Source organism: Ranitomeya imitator, unplaced genomic scaffold (assembly GCF_032444005.1).
Source record: "Ranitomeya imitator isolate aRanImi1 unplaced genomic scaffold, aRanImi1.pri SCAFFOLD_257, whole genome shotgun sequence".
NCBI classification, from domain to species: domain Eukaryota; kingdom Metazoa; phylum Chordata; class Amphibia; order Anura; family Dendrobatidae; genus Ranitomeya; species Ranitomeya imitator.
The window spans coordinates 190,463-197,232 of NW_027193808.1; the positions used below are offsets into that span (position 1 = coordinate 190,463).

A 6,770-nucleotide genomic window follows, 5' to 3' on the forward strand; every position below is an offset into this window, starting at 1 on the left:
TACATACAGAGGTGAAAGCAAGGCACACAAAATGTTGCAATTAGGCAAGTGAAATCGAGCAGCATGCTACATTTGGCAGCCAGCGGCATGTGAAATGTGCTTCCTTAACAACCCTGAAATAAATTCCCATCTAGGGTTCCAAGACAACTTGCTGTGCTGACTAATTTCCATTCAATCTGTTTTTAGAAACCGGATCAGAGAAGGAGTGCACTGTTCCCGGAGAGACTGCAATAGCGGGTCAATGCATGGAGTGGACAGAGCAAGCTCCATTTCCAGCTCCCTGTTCCAAAAAGCCATTTAATATATGGTCCCCACATGGGGGACGTATCAGATATTAAACTGATAAGAACAGATAAGGTTTCAACAAAATTTTATTTAGTCATAAGACATAGAACAACAAGAAAAAATGAAACCTTTTGTGCAAAAGAAACATAAACAATTACAATAATAAAATACAACAACATGAAACAACTTAATATAAAACAGTATTCCACATATAAAAACACCATCTACGATTCGCTTCCTTCTTCCCCACATCTTTAACATCCTTTAAGAAATAAATAAACATTTCACTAAAAGCCAATTTAATACAATCATTTACAGAGATAAAATCACGGTTAAAAAGTAAAATGTTTCTCGCTTTCCAGATTGCATTTTTGGCACAGTTTATTATACACCAGCATACTTTGAACTGGTGTGTAGTGGGGCAATTAAAAAGTCCATATAAAACATACTCATAGCTAAAATCTTTAAGACCACAAACCCATTTTAAAAGTATCCCCAATCTCCCCCAAAGTTCTTGTGCAAAACAGCAGTTCCAGAAAAGGTGCAAAACAGTCTCATCCTCTCGGCAAGAGTCTCTTGGGCACTTTGCCCGCGCCACCAGGCCTCTCCTGTGCTGGAAGTCTCTGGTTGGGAGGCACTGGTGGGCAGCCATCCATGCGATGTCTTTGTGAATGTTGGCCAAGAATTTCCCAAAAACGTTCCTCCACACACGCTTGGATCTACTCCAGGAGAAGTTGCTCACAGGGGACACTCCTTCTTCTCTTCTCAGATGAACCATCAATTTTTTTCTGTCCAGAAGGAGATCGGCATCCAAGTCCTTTAATTTATGAGTCCTTATCACCTTTTCTAAAACAATAAAATGCTTGGGCGGGCATAATAAAATGGGTGCTGATAAACATGGCCTGAACCATTTTTTAAAGATAAAACCGCAAGTATATTTTAAAAACAGACTAAAAGTAGAATTAGTGTTAAAAACTTTAAAACAAAAACAAAAGAAATTTACATATAAATACAAATGCAAGTCAGGGACATCTTTTCCTCCATTTTGTTGTTTCTTGTACATTTCCGTTCGCCTCAGCTTTTCCATTTTTGATCCCCAAATGAACATAAAAATACATCGAGTTAGTTTTTTTAGTATCAACTCAGAAGGAGGATATACCATGGCAACATAAAGCATCATAGGCAATAAAACAGATTTAATAATTAAAATTTTCCCTTCAATCGACAAGCATCTCAAATTCCAGAAGGAGAGCTTTTTCACCATTTTATGCTGTACCTCCTCCCAGCTCACGTGTCCATCATTTTTAGCATCAAATACTATACCCAAAATTTTTACCTCGTCGTGCCTCAATTTTACTGCTGGTAGGTCATTTGTATCCCAGGAACCCAAAATCAAACATTCAGTTTTATTAAAATTCATTTTAAAACCTGAAGCCTGACTAAAAAAATTGGTGCACATTACCACTCTCCGGAGTGAAGCAGGATCTGTACAGATGGCAGTAACATCATCCATGTAGGCAAATACTTTGACTTGGGCCCCTCCTCCACCCGGAATAGGAACCCCTCGGACCACTTTATCTCTCCGGATCATACACAGCAGGGGTTCCATAGCACAAATAAAAAGAATTGGGGATAATGGACACCCCTGCTTCACTCCGGATTCCAACGGGATAAAATCTGTTAAAAAACCATTGACAGAAATTTGAGAAAACACATTATTATATAAAATCATAATACGAGATAAAAACATGTCGGGGATCGCCATTTGTTTTAAAACTTTAAAAAGATACTCATGCGAGACCCTGTCAAACGCCTTTTCAAAGTCCAGCGCCAACAGGGCCAGGCTCTGACTTCTATCCCTAGAGTACCATATTGCATCTCTAATAACATTTAAAATCTCAGCAATATTCCTCCCTGGTACTCCACATACTTGTTCGGGTTGTATCAATTTATTAATCACAGTTTTAAAACGACAAGCAATAATTTTAGCTAAAACTTTATAGTCCATGTTGAGGAGGGTGATAGGCCTCCAATTCCTGAGGTCATCACGAGCGCCCTTTTTCTTATAAATTAAGGACACTATCCCCCTCCTCCATGACTTAGGCAGCTCTGAACACATAAAAACCTCTTTAAAAAGTGCTAAAAGATCCTCCTTTAAAACATCCCAAAAAGTCAAATAAAATTCAACAGGTAGACCATCTGCTCCTGGGGCTTTCCCTTTTGAAAAACTTTTAAAAACACTAAAAAGTTCTTCCATGCTAAGATCTTCTATTAAAAACCCCTGGTCTACAGAACTTAACTTAAAATCCAGGATATTAAGAGCATCTTGTAAAAAAACATTATTTACACTTTTTTTACTAAAAAGGTCTCTATAAAAATTAAAAGCCACCTTCTTCATACCTTCCACAGTTGTTTCTCCATCAAGACAGGTGATCGTCTCCTTTTTCTCCATCACTTTTTTAAAAAAGAAACGTGTACACTTCTCACCTTCTTCTAAATGTTTCACTTTGGAATTAAAAATTATTTCTTTACCTTTTTGATCAAGGCACAATTGTATTTCAGTTTTTAGGCTTGCAATATCATCTTCCACCTCTAGTCCTATCTCTTTAAATTTATGGAGAGTTTGCAGTCTCATATTTAAATTTACATAAATCTGCTTTTTCCGCCGCGCCTTCCTCTTTCCAGCCCTGATAAAAAAAAACCTTATTTTATCTTTGATCACTTCCCACCAGGATAGGATTTTAATATATGGAGGCCTTAACTGTCTCCATTCCTGGTAGGCATTACAGAAGTCTGACCTCACCTGAGGGTCTTCCAGCAAATGGACCCCCAGACGCCACAAACCTCTATTTATCCTCAGCTCTCCTTGATACTCTATCTTTACGCTTAACATTTTATGATCAGAGAATAAATTAGGCATTAAAACAAATTGTACAGGGCTAAAATCCTCAGATAAAAACATAAAATCGATCCTGGAAGCCACTCCCCGACCGGACCATGTAAATCCTGGGTCCGTCGGCGAAAGCGACCTCCAGGCATCGCATAACTTAAAATCAGTCTGCAAGCTATTTAGTAAAAAACACGACTTATCTAACTTACGGATTGGGTCACCCCCTCCTCGGCGCTCATTCACATTCAGGCAATTAAAGTCCCCAGCTACCAAGAGAGGAGATGACCCTACACAGAATACCGGTAGAATTTCAAACAAACGTATACGCTCCTGTTTATCTGGTGGAGCGTACACATTAATGACACGGAAATTAAAATTATTAAAACACAAATGCACTAGGATAGCTCTGCCGGGTACAATCTCAGTAACAGAGGAGATGATGATGTTATTACCTCGGCAGAGCAGACCCACACCAGCAGACTTGTTTTCGTTCGAGCCCGACCATACAGAGGGCCCTAGTTTCCAGTCCTTTTTTATCTCGTTATACCGGATTCCATGCTGCAGACCACACTCCTGTAAAAAACATATATCAAAGTCTAATGTTTCAAAAAAATCAAAAAGAGCAGCCCTGCGGACAGGGCTCTTTAGAGATCTCACATTAAGTGAGAGACACCTCATGGATGGCATTTATGTCATGAGGGAGGAGAGATATCCTCAATGACTTCCATAAACTCCTCAATCACATCTGGCAGTGTGGAAAAAGAGTCAATGTTCTGGGGATCCGAGGAACCCGGTAATGGATACCCAGAAGAGTCCGTGTTCAGCCACATGTCTCCGCTGGGAAAACACACATCCGGAGACTCTGGATTGGCCTCCAGAAGAGTATCCCCTCGCAGCTTCTTTCCAGAAGGCTCAGGCAGCTCACTCGTACAGTCGTCCTCTGTGATAGCTACATGGCCTCTTACTTCCTGGGGGGCCTCCGGATCTGGCACAATGACCTCATCCACACCATCACCTGTAGGAGAAAAAACTGCGGTCTGCTGGCTCGAGTCCCTGGGAATGACTGGGGTCTTCGCCACAGTGCCCCCCACCGCCAACATAGTGGGGGCGCTCTGCTCCAACACACCAGCCTCATTCGAGACCTTCGACACAAGGGTTACCCCCCCAACGGGAGAGTCCCCCTGCTCCAGTCTCTGGGTGGTCCGCCCTCCGCCCTTTTTCCGGGACTTCGACACAGGAGGGCCTCCCTGAGGGCCACCACACTCCTGCTCCGTCCCCACCTTCTCCTCTGCGCCCTTGGCCTTCTCAGCCGCCTCCCCTGCTGTAGGAACAGTGGGACTTGGCTCAGGCCTTACTCCGGTCTCCGGGATACTCAGCTCAGCATGGACCGGGACAATAGCTGGTTCCTGCCTTGGCACGGGTCTCTCAGCCGCCTCTGCATACGTACGGACTTTAGTCCTATGTGGGCATCCTCGGAACATATGTCCAACCTCCCCGCATAGGTTACAAGCCTTCTTTTGAGGGCAATCCTTCATGAAGTGTCCGAATTGACCACAATTGCTGCAGCGGAATGCCCTTCTTTCCACACAATTCCCTTGGGTATGCCCCATCTTGCCACAGTTCCTGCAATACATAGGCATACCTGTGTAGAATAAGTAGCCACGGCTCTTCCCAATGGTGATGGTAGAGGGGGGATGTTCTGTTCCTCCAAAGCCCTCCGGATTTTTCTTCAGCCGCACCAGGAATTTCCGCTTGCCACACCAGAAACCAACGGCGTTTTTAACATTCCCTTGAAAGGTTACTTCATCGCAATAGCGACGCAAACAGGTTAAAATGTCCAGTACTTCCACAAAAGGATTTGGAAAGAAAACAATCATTTGTACCTCCTCTTGGACGAAAAGCAGGGAGAAGACCAGGCCCTCCAGTTCATCAGCAAAGATGTTGTCATTCACCTTTTGGACCAACTGCTGACAACAACCATGGCTCCTAAAGGTAATAGTATAAGTACCTTTCTGCTCATTGTCCTGAAAACAGAAGATGTCCTCTCTGCCGAACTCCAGGATCCCAAGAAGGACGGTGTTGCAAACGTAGCGGATTTCTTTCTCCTTCCGGAATCTCTCCAAGACCTCGATACGGACCGTGTTCCTCATCCGGGGTTCACCCGATGCAAAGGTAAGTGCAGCCGGCATCCTTCCGAGAAAGAACTCCAGCTGTAAACACAAAAAAAGGCTAGCGCCCTTTTAAGGCGATCGCAACTCGTTGCTCCGGACTAATCCTCTCTCCCTATAGCAGCAGGGGGGTGAAGCCCCTCCGAAGAGGAGCGATCCCCCCAGGCCGAGAGAGAGGGTACCGAAAGCACCCGACCTGACTACAATCTCACAGTTAAACTGATCGATCGCAGCCAAAAGGCCGAGAAGCGATGGCCTGAAATGGTTGGCCATTTCAGACGCACCCAGGCCTACAACCGACACCCATTGTGGAGACCGAGCCAAAGATTGCCGCAAGGAAGACATTTTCAGAAACTCTGGATGCATTCTCAATGACAGTTCGGGTGTGCTTGGGTTTTGGTCGGTTGTTTGGCTGTGTGTGTCTGTGTGTGCTCGTTGAAGCTGCGCCCAACGCGTTTTGAATCTGCATAACTCTGCCCACTTTGACACACCCACCATCCCCATTGTGACTGCAGGTGAAGGTTCCGTGCTAAGATTCTATCGACTGCAGGCAGCGCACCTGGTTGGTCAAAAGCATTAGAATACTCCTCACACAGGTGTATCTACAAGACACAAGACTAGCAGATTCGAGATCAGCACAGACACCAGTTTTCCTTTTTTTCAAATACCTATCATACACCGCATTTCAAAGTCGGTGGTCCACAAGAGGTAAACAATGTCTTCCAAAAGAATTCATGATCGGTGGTCACAAATGTGGTATGTATGGCAGAACTACTCATTGGATGCTTCAATTTAAATACCAAGTGCTGACAGCAGGCAGGGGCCTAATTCTGTAGATGGCACAGTATATTTGCTACACTGTAAGAAAGGCCTAATTCAGGCCTACATCTTAACACACCTGTGGCAGCAACCAGGAAAGACTGAAAATTGATTGCCTGATTGATTGATTGATTGCCTATTGAATGCAATGCAATGCTTGACATACATACATACATACATACATACATACATACATACATACATACATACATACAGAGGTGAAAGCAAGGCACACAAAATGTTGCAATTAGGCAAGTGAAATCGAGCAGCATGCTACATTTGGCAGCCAGCGGCATGTGAAATGTGCTTCCTTAACAACCCTGAAATAAATTCCCATCTAGGGTTCCAAGACAACTTGCTGTGCTGACTAATTTCCATTCAATCTGTTTTTAGAAACCGGATCAGAGAAGGAGTGCACTGTTCCCGGAGAGACTGCAATAGCGGGTCAATGCATGGAGTGGACAGAGCAAGCTCCATTTCCAGCTCCCTGTTCCAAAAAGCCATTTAATATATGGTCCCCACATGGGGGACGTATCAGATATTAAACTGATAAGAACAGATAAGGTTTCAACAAAATTTTATTTAGTCATAAGACATAGAACAACAAG

General features: G+C 43.5%; 2 pseudogenes; both read right to left on the reverse strand.

The window, feature by feature from the left end:
• Positions 1-200: 200 nt before the first annotated feature.
• LOC138654282 (U2 spliceosomal RNA) lies at positions 201-401 on the reverse strand (annotated as a pseudogene).
• A 6,168-nt stretch (positions 402-6,569) lies between these two features.
• Positions 6,570-6,770, reverse strand: LOC138654283 (U2 spliceosomal RNA; annotated as a pseudogene).